Genomic DNA, 13,016 nt, shown 5'->3' with positions numbered 1-13,016 from the left:
GCTGCGGTTGGATGCGGGTAGCAGGAGCCGAGGAAGGGTCCGCTGCCTGGGTCTTTGGAAGTGATGTGGGCAGAATTATCAAGTTCTAGGGAGCGGCACAGGCGGGGCTGCAGTCCTGACTCTGGCCCCAGCTCGCTTGTTCAGGTATTCACTCAACAAACGTTTATTAGGCGCCCATTATGTGATTAGGCAGGCGCTGGGCCAGAAGCTGGGGCCGCAGCAGGAAGCAAGTGAGACGCGTTCCCTCACCTTCTGGGAGTCTTGGGGGTTCAAGGAAAGCAGCCACGAGTGGAATAATTGCACATCAGGACTTAGCACTGCCGGGCACCACTGAGTCAGGGTGGGGATGGAGTGGGTCTCGTCTGGAGAGTAAGAGAGGGTTCCCTAGAGCTTTTCAAACTGTGAGTGCCCAGCCATTAACAGGGGTAATATCAAGATCCTCGGTGGTCTCAGAAACAAAGTCACTCTCTGAAAAGAAAGAAAGACAAAAAATCCTCCATGGCAATCGGCACTTTTTTTTTTTTTTTAAATGGGGGCCGGGCATGGTGGCTCATGCCTGTAATCCCAGCACTTTGGGAGGCCGAGGAGGGTGGATCATGAGATCAAGAGATCGAAACCATCCTGGCCAACATGGTGAAACTCAGTCTCTATTAAAAATACAAAAATTAGCTGGGCATGCTGGCGTGTGCCTGTAGTCCCAGCTACTCAGGAGAATGAGGCAGGAGAATCGCTTGAACCCAGGAGGCAGAGATTGCAGTGAGCAGAGATCGCCCCGCCAGTGCACTCCAGCCTGGTGACAGAGTAAGACTCCATCTCAAAAAAAAAAAGAAAAGAAAAGAAAAATGGAATCGAATAAACTAGAACTCCATAGCAGACTGCATGCTCAGTATAAAAGAAATGTTAATGTAGTAAACTTTTTTTTTTTTTTTTGAGACAGGGTGTCGCTCTGTTGCCCAGGCTGGAGTGCAGTGGTGCAATCGTAGCTCACTGCAGCCTCAAACTCCTGGGCTCAAGCAATCCTCCCACCTCAGCCTCTGGAGTAGCTGGGACTGCAGGTGCATGCCACCACACCCAGCTAGTTTTTAAAATTTTATTTTTGTAGAGATGGGGGTCTCCCTATGTTGCCCAGGCTGGTCTCAAGCTCCTGGCCTCAAGCAACCCTCCTCCCTCAGCCTCCCAAAGTACTGGCCTGAGCCACTGTGCGTAGCCCGTATATGAAACTTTTATTTCTTTTTTTTTTTCTTCGAGACGGAGTCTCGCTCTGTCGCCCAGGCTGGAGTGCAGTGGCGTGATCTCTGCTCACTGCAACCTCTGCCCCCTGGGCTCAAGCAATTCTTCTGCCTCAGCCTCTCTAGTAGCTGGGATTACAGGCATGTGCCACCATGCCCAGCTAATTTTATATTTTTAGTAGAGACAGGGTTTCACCATGTTGGCCAGGCTGGTCTCGACCTCCTGACTTCAGGTGATCCACCCGCCTCAGCCTCCCAAAATATTGGGATTACGGGCGTGAGCCACTGTGCCCAGCCAATTTTTCAGATTTTAAACAAGGTCATAGGAGTGTCTACTGCATCCGCTGAACAGCCCCAGAAGGGCTTGGCAGCCGACCTGTCATCCAGGACTTGAGTATTTCCATGGTGAGACTTAGGAACAATCCCACTTTACAAGAGAAATAATTTAAGAGTGTGAAGCCTGAGTTAGGTGTGGTGGCTCACACCTCTAATCCCAGCACTTTGGGAGGCCAAGGTGGGTGGATCACATGAGGCCTGGAGTTCGTAGACCAGCCTAGCCAATGTGGTGAAACCCCATCTCTACTAAAAATACAAAAATTAGCCAGGCATGATGGCACACTCCTGTAATCCCAGCTACTCAGGAGGCTGAGGCAGGAGAATCGCTTGAACCTGGGAGGTGGAGTTTGCACTGAGCCAAGATTGCGCCACTGCACTCCAGCCTGGTAACAGAGCGAGAGTCTGCCTCAAAAAAAAAAAACAAAAACAAAAAAAAACATGTCAGTGGTTCTCAAAGTATGGTTCGGAGTCCCTTAGGAGTGCCTGAGACCCTTTCAATGGATCCATGAGGTCAAAATTATTTGTATACTACCCTCCTGAGATGTTAACTGCCTTTTTCGTTCTCATTCACTCATGAGTGGACAGTAGAAGTTTCCAGAAGTTGCCTGACATGTAATGAACGGCTGCACTGAAGACGGACACAGATGCAAGGATCCAGCTAGACATTAAAGAGATGTGCGGCCGGGCGCAGTGGCTCACACATTTAATCCCAGCACTTTGGGAGGCCGAAGCCAGCGGATCACTTGAGGTCAGGAGTTTGAGACCGTCCTGGCCACAGAGTGACAGAGTGGAACTCTGTCAAAAAAAAAAAAAAAAAAAAGATTTTCAAACTGACACAAACAACGCCACTCAATGCACTGAATTTTTTTGAAAAATAGTTTTTTTTTTTTTTTTTGAGATGCAGCTTCACTCTCATTGCCCAGGCTGGAATGCAATGGGGGTGATCTTGGCTCACTGCAACCTCCGCCTCCAGGGTTCAAGTGATTTTCCTGTTTCAGCTTCCTGAGTAGCTGGGATTATAGGCGCCCGATACAGGCCTGGACATTTTTGTATTTTTAGTAGAGACGGGGTTTCACCACGTTGGTCAGGCTGGTCTCAAACTCCTGAACTCAGGTGATCCACTCGCCTTGGCCTTCCAAAGTGCTGAGATTAGAGGTATGACGAGCCACTGTGACTGGCTTTTTTTTTTTTTTTTTTTTGAGACGGAGTCTTGCTCTGTTGCCCAGGCCGGAGTGCAGTGGCGCAATCTCGGCTCACTGCAACCTCCTCCCGGGTTCAAGAAATTCTCCTGCCTCAGCCTCCCGAGTAGCTGGGACTACAGGCGCACGCCACCACGCCTGACGAATTTTTTGTGTTTTAGTAGAGACGGGGTTTCACCGTATTGCCTAGGCTGGTCTTGAACTCCTGAGCTCAGGTGATCCACCCGCCTTGGTCTCCCAAAGTGCTGGGATTACAGGCGTGAGCCACCACGCCCAGCCAAATTAGTTATTATCTTTATAAAAATAGGTTTATATGTTAACTTGCAATGGAAACCCAGTGCTTTGGGAGGCCAAGGTGGGAGGATCTCTTGAGGTCAGGAGTTCAAGACCAGCCTGGCCGACATGGCAAAACCTCGTCTCCATAAAAAATACAAAAATTAGCTAGGCGTGGCGGCACACGCCTGTAGTCCCAGCTACTTTGGTGGCTGAGGCACGAGAATCGTCTGAACCCAGGAGGTAGAGGTTGCAGTGAGCTGAGCTGGTGCCACTGCGCTCCAGCCGGGGTTACAGAGCAAGACTCTGTTTTAAAAACAGCAACAACAACAACAAATTGGTTGAATGAAGGAAAGAACGAGGTTATTTCCTGCAGGTGCCTTTGATGACTGATTCAAGCCGGGACCAGTCCCCCGTCCCTTGGGTGTTGTCCACTCAGCACAAGTTCCCCACTGATGGACTGTGACAGTCCATTCCAGTGAAGAGAAAGAGCAAGGTGTCATGAGGATGCAGAAGGGTGCGCTGCGCTGAACCAGGGTTCCTTGCAGAGAAGCCTCCAGAGAGGACGACATTTCGGCCCGGCTGTGGCCGGGAGCAGGGTTGAGTCTGAGGCTGGGGGTAGGGAGCTGAGCAGGGAGGGCATTCCAGGCGGGGGCCACAGAGGGCACAAAGGCCTGGAGCTGTGGAACTGCTTGGAACCTTTAGGAAACCTGCACCTGCCCCGCCCACCGCCTCCCCACGCGGTGGCTCCGGCCCAAACCTCCCAGTCATTGCCGACTGGCTGTCTTTTTCCCACACCTCCACGTCCAGTCCATTAGCTGACTCTATTTTCAAAATATTCCCAGAATCTGGCCACCTCTCACCACCTCTACCTCCACCCTCATTGTTTGCTTGGACTATTGCAGTAGCCTCCTTGATGATCTCCACACTCGGCCCCTCACCCCATGGTCTCTTCTTGCTACAGCAGCCAGGGAAGCCTCTTAACTCCGAGTTAGCTCATGTCCCTCTGGTGCTCTCAACCCTCCCACAGCTCCCATCTCACTTGGAGTAAAGGCCAGCATCCTCCCCAGGGCCCACGCGACTCTGAATGATCTGCCCCTCCAAGTCTGCCTGCCCTGCTCGCTGGTACACTTTCCCTTGTTCATTCCCTTCCAGCCACGCTGGCCTCCTCCCTGTTCCTCCAACACTGCATGGGCAAGAAACAGCTTCGGGGCCTTTGTACTCAGCGCCCCGTGTTCTCTGGGGGACTCCCCGTTCCCCAGGTCTGCACCTGGCTGACATCTTTGTTTCAATTAGGCTCCTGCCCACGTGTGGCCTCCCCAAAGATGCTTTCCTTGGCCACCAAGGGAGCAGCCCTGACCCTTCCCCTTCTTGTCCCTTAACCCATTTCATTTTTCTTTCTTTCTTTCTTTCTTTTTTGAAATGGAGTTTCGCTCTTATCGCCCCGGCTGGAGTGCAATGATGTGATCTCAGCTCGCTGCAACCTCTGGCTCCCCGGGTTCGAGTGATTCTCCTGCCTCAGCCTCCCAAGTAGCAGGGATTACAGGCGCCTGCCACCATGCCTGGCTAATTTTTGTATTTTCAGTAGAGATGGGGTTTCACCATGTTGGGAGGCTAGTCTTGAACTCCTGACCTCAGGTGATCCACCTGCCTCGGCCTCCCAAAGTGCTGGGATTACAGGTGTGAGCCACTGCACCCAGCCTCTTTTTGTTTGTTTGTTTGTTTGTTTTGAGACAGAGTCTTGCTCTGTCACTCAGGCTGGAATGCAGTGGCACGATCTCAGCTCACTGCAACCTCTGCCTCCCGGATTCAAGCGATTCTCCTGCCTCAGCCTCTTCAGTAGCTGGGATTACAGGTGCGTGCCACCATGCCCCGCTAATTTTTCTATTTTTAGTAGAGATAGGATTTCACCATGTTGGCCCAGCTGGTCTTGAACTCCTGACCTCAGGTGATCCTCCAGACTCTGGCACCCAAAGTGCTGGAATTACCTCGGCTGGTCCCTGTTTCATTTTTCTTCATTGCAATCAGCTCCATCTGACTTGGGGCCCTGGAGAACAAGGATCTTTGCTTTTGTTTCCTGCTGTGTCCCCAGTGCCGGGTACACAGAAGAAGCTCAGTGACTGTGACTGCAGGAACGAGGCTGGGATGATAGGGAGAGACAGCCCCAGCAGTGGGCAGAAGTGAGGTTGCTAGAGGCTCTGTCCGCAGAGCCAAGGAGTTGAGTCTCCACTGCGAAAGTGAGTGTGTGTGCAACAGGGTGACCAGGTGACCAGGCTGCAGGATGGGGTGGACACAGCCTCTTCCTCTTTTATGAAATTGAAGCACCATTAGGGTATGAGAGGCTGGGGGAAGAATATTCCATGAGCCCAGGATGCTGCCTCAGACTTCGTTCACTAACTCATTCATTCATTCATTCATTCATCCATCCATTCGGCAAACAAACAGGCCTCCATTCCAGCAGCCTGGTTGGGTGGACAAAAAGAAAGAAGGTGAAGGGACAGCAATCTCAATAATGATATTTTATTTCACTTTTTTTTTTTTTTACTTTTTAAATTTTTTCCTTTCCCATACCTGCCAAAACAGCATTTATTTCGCTTTTTGTTTTTTTTTTTTTTTTAGACAGTGTCTCTCTCTGTCGCCCAGGCTGCAGTGCAGTGGCACGATATCAGCTCACTGCAGCCACCACCTTCTGGGCTCAAGCGATTCTCGCGCCTCAGCCTCCTGAGTAGCTGGGATTACAGGCACGTGCCACCACGCCTGGCTAATTTTTGTATTTTTAGGAGAGGCGGGGTTTCGCCATGTTGGTCAGGCTGGCCTCAAACTCCTGACCTCAAGTGATCCGCCTGCCTTGGCCTCCCAAAGTGCTGGGATTATAGGTATGGGCCACCACAGCCTGGCCTATCTCAATATTAATGGAGGTATAATTTACAACAATAACAAGCAGATTTTTTTTTTTTTTTTTTGAGACGGAGTCTGGCTCTGTCACCCAAGCTGGAGTGCAGTGGCGCGATCTCAGCTCACTGCAAGCTCCGCCTCCTGGGTTCACACCATTCTCCTGCCTCAGCCTCCCGAGTAGCTGGGACTACAGGCACCTGCCACCATGCTCGGCTAATTTTTTGTATTTTTAGTACAGACGGGGTTTCATCGTGTTAGCCAGGATGGTCTCGATCCACCCACCTCGGCCTCCCAAAGTGCTGGGTGAGCCACCACACCTGGTCTTTTTTTTTTTTTTTTTTTTGAGATGGAGTCTCGCTCTATCACCCAGGCTGGAGTGTAATGGCACAGTCTTGGGTCACTGCAACCTCTGCCTCCCGGGTTCAAGTGATTCTCCTGCCTCAGTCTCCCAAGTAGCTGGGATTATAGGCATACACCACCACACCTAGCTAATATTTTTGTGTTTTTAGTAGAGATGGCGTTTCACTGCATTGATCAGGCTGGTCTCGAACTCCTGACCTCAAGTGATCCACCCTCCTCAGCCTCCCAAAGTGCTGGGATTACAGGTGTCAGCCACTGCGCCCGGCCAACAAGCAGAGATCTTGAGGGTACAATTTGAGGCCAGGCATGATGACTCATGTCTGTGATCACAGCACTTTGCACTTTGCAATTTGGTGCAAAGTTGGAGAGTTTGAGACCAGCCTGGGCAACATAGCAAGACCCTGGCTCTACAAAAATAAAAATTAAAAAATAATCTGGGCATGGTGGCACACACCTGTAGTCCCAGCTACCCAGGAAGCTGAGGCAGGAGGATCACTTGAACCCAGGAGTTGGAGGCTGCAGTGAGCTATGATCGAACCATTGCACTCCAGCCTAGGTGACAGAGTGATACCCTGTCTCTAAAAAAAAAAAAAAAAAAAAGCTGGGTGTGGTGGCTCATGCCTGTAATCCCAGCACTTTGGGAGGCCAAGGCAAGTGGATCACTTGTGGTGAGGAGTTCGAGACCAGCCTGGCCAACATGGTGAAACCCCGTCTCTACTAAAAATACAAAAATTAGCCGGGTGTGGTGATGCATGCCTGTAATCCCAACTACTAGGGAGGCTGAGGTGGGAGAATTGCTTGAAGCCGGGAGGCAGAGGTTGCAGTGAGCCGAGATCATGCCACTGCATTCCAGCCTGGGGACAGAGTGAGACTCCATCTCAAAAAAAAAAAAAAAAAAGGGAGAACACGATGGCCTGGGAAGAAAAAGCTCCAAGAGCTCCAAGATATAATGTGAAGTGAAAAAAGTCAACTCACAGAACAATGAGAATAGCGTGATACAATTTACATAAGAAGAAAACAAGCCGGGTGTGGGAACATTTCTTGTAGTTCCAGCTGCCCAGGAGACTGAGGCAGGAGGATCCCTGGAGCCTAGGAATTTGTAGTGGCAGTGAGCTATGATCATGTCACTGTACTCCTGCCTAGGCAACAAAGGAAGATCCCATTCCCATCTCTAAAAAATAATAAAAAAACAGAAAGCAACAACAATCCCAAGCTGCTCTTTTTTTTTTTTTTTTTTTTTTTTTGAGACAGCGTTTCGCTCTTTCGCCCGGGGTGGAGTGCAGTGTGGGATCTTGGCTCACTGCAACCTCTGCCTTCTGGTTTCAAGCAATTCTCCTGCCTCAGCCTCCCTAGTAGACGGGATTACAGGTGTCCGCCACCACGCCCGGCTAATTTTTGTATTTTCAGTAGAGACGGGGTTTCATCATGTCTGCCAGGCTGGTCTCAAACTCCTGACCTCGTGATCCGCCCCCCTCGGCCTCCCACCAAAGCTGCTTTTTTCTGTGTGTGACTGAGCCTTGCTCTGTCGCCCAGGCTGGAGTGTAGTAACGCAATCTTGGCTCACTGCAACCTCCGTTCCCTGGGTTCAAGCAATTCTCCTGACTCACCCTCCTGAGTTGCTGGGACTACAGGCATGCACCACCACGCCCTGCTAATTTTTGTATTTTAGTAGAGATAAGGTTTCACCATATTGGCCGGGCTGATCCTGAACTCCTGACCTCAAGTGATCCGCCTGCCTCTGCCTCCCAAAGTGTTGAGATTGCAGGTGTGAGCCACTATGCCTGGCCCCAAAGATGCTTTTTGATGCACACACACACACACGCCCAGAAAAAGGTGTGCAAGGATAGTATAGTAATGAAACTGGGGGTACACATGAAATGTGTGGTCTGTGTCACTCAATATTTTTGTTGTTGTTTGAGACAGAGTCTCTCTCTGTCACCCAGGCTGGAGTGCAGTGGCATGATCTCAGTTCACTGCATCCTTTGCCTCCCAGGTTCAGGTGATTCTCCTGCCTCAGCCTCCTGAATGGCTGAGACTACAGGCATGCGCCACCACACCCGGCTAATTTTTTTTTTTTTTGTATTTTTAGTAGAGACAGTGTTTCCCCATGTTGGCCAGGCTGGTCTCAAACTCCTGACCTCAAGTGATCTGCCCACCTCGGCCTCCCAAAGTGCTGGGATTGCAGGCATTAACCATTGTGCCTGGCCTCAAATTTTTAAAAAGGAAGACTATATTCCTACATACTGAGTATCCCTATATTTTTATTTGTTCATTTTTATTTATTTTTTAAGAGACAGGCTCTTGTTCTATTGCCTAGACTGGAGTACAGTCACAGCACCGTGGCTCACTGTTGCCTTCCTGGACTCAAGCAATCCTCCTGCCGCAGCCTTCTAAGTAACTGGGACTACAGGTGGACACCACCATCTGGCTAATTATTTTATTTTTGTGGAGACAGGGTCTCACAATGTTGCCCAGGCTGGTCTCGAACACCTGGGCTCAAGCAATCCTCCCACCCAGGCCTCTCATAGTGCTGGGATTACAGACATGAGCCACCACGCCCGGTCTCTCTCTCTCTCTCTCTCTCTCTATATATATATATATATATTTTTTTTTCAGGCTGGAGTGCAGTGGCGTGATCTCTGCTCACTGCAACCTCTGCTCCCTGGGCTCAAGCAATTCTTCTGCCTCAGCCTCTGTAGTAGCTGGGATTACAGGCATGTGCCACCACGCCCAGCTAATTTTGTATTTTTAGTAGAGACAGGGTTTCACCATGTTGGCCAGGCTGATCTCGAACCCCTGACCTCAGGTGATCAGTCCACCTCAGCCTCCCAAAGTCCTGGGATTATAGACATGAGCCATCGAGCCCCGCTTTTCTTTTCTTTTTTTTTTTTTTTTGAGACGGAGCCTGGCTGTGTCGCCCAGGCTGGAGTGCAGTGGTCAATCTCAGCTTGCTGCAACTTCTGCCTCCCGGGTTCAAGCGATTCTCTTGCCTCAGCCTCCCGAGTAGCTGGGACTACAGGGATGCTCCATCACGCCCGGCTAATTTTTGTATATTTAGTAGAGGCGGAGTTCCACCATGTTGGTCAGGCTGGTCTCAAACTCCTGACCTCGTGATCTGCCCACCTTGTCCTCCCAAAGTGCTGGGATTACAGGCCTGAGCCACCGTGCCTGGCCCCAGGCTCCATATATTTTAAATTGTCGTTTAAAACTTAGATAGGTGGTCAGGCGTGTTGGCTCACGCCTGTAATCCCAGCACTTTGGGAGGCCAAGTCGGGTGGATCACCTGAGATCAGAATTTCAAGACCAGCCTGACCAACATGGCAAAACCCCGTCTCTACCAAAAAAATACAAAAATTAGCTGGGTGTGGTGGCACGCACCCATAGTCCCAGCTACTTAGGGAGGCTGAGGCAGGAGAATTGCTTGAACCCTGGTGGTGGAGGTTGCAGTGAGCTGAGATCGCGCCACTACACTCCAGACTGAGTGACAGAGTGAGACCCTGTTTCAAAAAAAAACAAACAAAAAAAGAAAAACAAAAAAAAAAAAACAAAAACAGAAAAGGAAGGAGAAGGAAGAGGAGCAGTGGATAATTGATGTTGGGTATCAATAAGGAGGATCTGCATTTTAAGTTAGGCCTGTTCATAAAATATCGTGAATGCCAGGACAGTTGCTTGGATTGTATTCTCTGGGCAGCGGTGAGTCATGGGCGGTTTTGGAGCAAGGTAGAACATCCATACCCAGCACAGCAGTTAATCTTTTTCTTTTTTTTTCAGGGACAGGAGTCTTACTATGTTCCCCAGGCTGGAATGCAGTGGCTATTCATCGAATACTCATACCACACCACACCCTTGAAACCCTGAGCTCAAGCAATCCTCCCATCTCAGCCTCCCAAGTAGCTGGGACTACAGGCACCCACCACCATGCCTGGCTTAGCAGTCACTTTTTAAGAGATGACTTCCTTGGCACCACAATCTAGATTATTTCCTTTTCTATATGCTCTCAAAGAACTTGGCTCCTTTATTTCAGAGCATCTTGTTTTATTAGCATATTATATTGAGTAATATAATTAGGTAGTGTAATTATAAATACTTGACTCCCACTGCAATGCTGGTGTCAGGCAAGCAGGGACTGCCTTGGTCTTGATTGTAGTTGTAGATCTGGAAGCTAGCTTAATAATTATCTGTTGAACAAATGAATGAATACTCTAGAGCTGTTGTTTAAAAGATAGCAACTCTTCCATCCTTCCAGAAGTTCTCATGACTGAACCCACCTAACTGTGGTTCAAAGGTTCTTGGCCGGGGGTCCAGGGACCCTCAAAAGGCTTGTGGATATAATTCATGGGATCTATGGCCTTAGATAAGAAGAAAAATCACATTTTTCTTTTCCCCAAGCTCTAATTGATATCTAGTATTTCTTTGTTTTTTTTGTTTGTTTTTTTTTTTGTTTTTTTTTTTTTTTTTGACGGAGTCTCGCTGTGTCACCCAGGCTGGAGTGCAGTGGCACGATCTTGGCTCACTGCAAGCTCCGCCTCCCGGGTTCATGCCATTCTCCTGCCTCAGCCTCCCGAGTAGCTGGGACTACAGGTGCCCGCCATTCTCCTGTCTCAGCCTCCCGAGTAGCTGGGACTACAGGTGCCCGCCACCACGCCCGGCTAATTTTTTTTTTTTTTGTATTTTTAGCAGAGACGGGGTTTCACTGTGTTAGCCAGGATGGTCTCGATCTCCTGACCTCGTGATCCACCCGCCTTGGCCTCCCAAAGTGCTGGGATTACAGGCTTGAGCCACCGCGCCTGGCTATTTCTTCCTATTTTCATGGCAGATTGTATTTTCCAAAGATAGCCTCAATAATATCTCCCATTCCATATGCTCTTCCAGATCTTGCCACTTCTCCATTGGGAAGTGAAGACTGTGTCTCTACACCTTGAACCTGAAGGGACTACCTCAACCAACAAGGATTCAATAGAAGTGCTTCTATGTGACTTCTGAGGTCAGGTTGTAAAAACGCCATGCCTTGTTTTCTTAGTACAAACACTCTTACAATTCAGCTTCCATGATGTGAGAAAGCCCAAGAGTCTGTGAGGAGGCCCACATGGAGAGGAAATGAAATCCCCAGCCCTCAATTCCCTCTGAGCTGCTAGCCAACAGCTAGCACCAATTCTTAGAACTCAGCTTCCATGCTGTGAGGAAGCTCAAGAATCCACGAGGAAGCCCACAAAGAGAGGAAATGATGTCCCCGGCCCTTAGTCCCCACTAAGTTGCTAGCCAACAGTCAGCACTAACTTGCCAGCCATGTGAGCCATCTTGAAAGTGGTTTCTTATTAGATGCACTGAAGACATAAATAGAAAAATAAAAATAAAATACAGAAAGTGGGTTCTTCAGCTCCCAGAGGAGCTGCCTCAGTTGCTGCCTCATTGATCAGAGATGAGCTGCCTCTGCTGAACTCCACCCAAATTGAAGACCTACAAAGAAAATAAATAACTACTATTGTCTTAAGCAATTAAGTTTTGCAGTGGTTTGTTACACAGCAGTAGATGACTCATAGAATTGTGAATACAGATAACATTAGCAAGACCTGTGATTTTGTTTATTCTGGAATTTATTATTCTAGCAACGTAAATCACAGATATTTCCAAATCGCATCATGGTTGTTGCAAATACTTGAAATATTCTTTTACTTCCTCACTGTTTTGAAATATCAGTTATAGGCCAGGCGCGGCGGCTCACGCCTGTAATCTCAGCACTTTGGGTGGCTGAGGCAGGCGGATCACCTGAGGTTGGGAGTTCGAGACCAGCCTGACCAACATGGAGAAACCCCATCTCTCCTAAAAATACAAAATTAGCCTGACGTGGTGGCATGTGCCTCTAATCCCAGCTACTCAGGAGGCTGAGGTGGGAGAAATCCTTGAACCTGGGAAGCAGAGGTTGCAGTGAGCCAAGATAGCACCATTGCACTCCATTCCGGGCAACAAGAGCAAAACTCTGTCTCAAAAAAAAGAAAAGAAAAAGAACTATCAGTTATTAGACTTGCTATTAGATCTGCTAGATTTTTTATTTTTTATTTTTTTTGAGATGGAGTCTCACTCTATTGCCCAGGCTGGAGTGCATGGTGGGATCTCGGCTTACTGCAATCTCTGTATTTTTAGTACAGAAGGGGTTTCACCATGCTGGCCAAGCTGGTCTTGAACTTCTTACCTTGTGATCTGCCCACCTCGGCCTCCCAAAGTGCTAGGTTTACAGGTGTGAGCCACAACACCCAGCCTGATTTTTTTGTTTGTTTGTTTTAAATAGAGACAGTGTCTCCCTATGTTGCCCAGGCTAATTAAACTCCTGAGCTCAAGCGATCCTCCTACCTGGGCCTACCAAAGTGCTGGGATTATAGGCATAAGCCACTGCACATGGCTGGATCTGCTAGATCTTGTTATTTAATGTTAATAAAGAAGCGTATATATTATATAAAAATGTGACTTTTGAATATTTTGAAAACTGTTTTGGTTGGTTTTGTAAGCCTATGAATTTTCTTTTATACACTTAAAAACTTTTTTGAGAAGGTATTGTCAGGGTATAATATTCAAAAAACAGTTAAAAACATGAATCATACAAATATATAGTAAGCACACGTCTAGGATTTATTTAATACATTAATGAGAGAACCAAAAGAATGACAGACTTGTTCAAAGGAGGATAGGACAGGCCAGGCACAGTGGTTCACGCCTGTAATCCCAGCAC

The sequence above is a fragment of the Hylobates moloch genome, unplaced genomic scaffold (assembly GCF_009828535.3).
Source record: "Hylobates moloch isolate HMO894 unplaced genomic scaffold, HMol_V3 SCAFFOLD_12, whole genome shotgun sequence".
Taxonomy (NCBI): Eukaryota; Metazoa; Chordata; class Mammalia; order Primates; family Hylobatidae; genus Hylobates; species Hylobates moloch.
The sequence above is the reverse complement of the archived record's forward strand: the minus strand, read 5'-3'. Positions refer to the sequence as shown.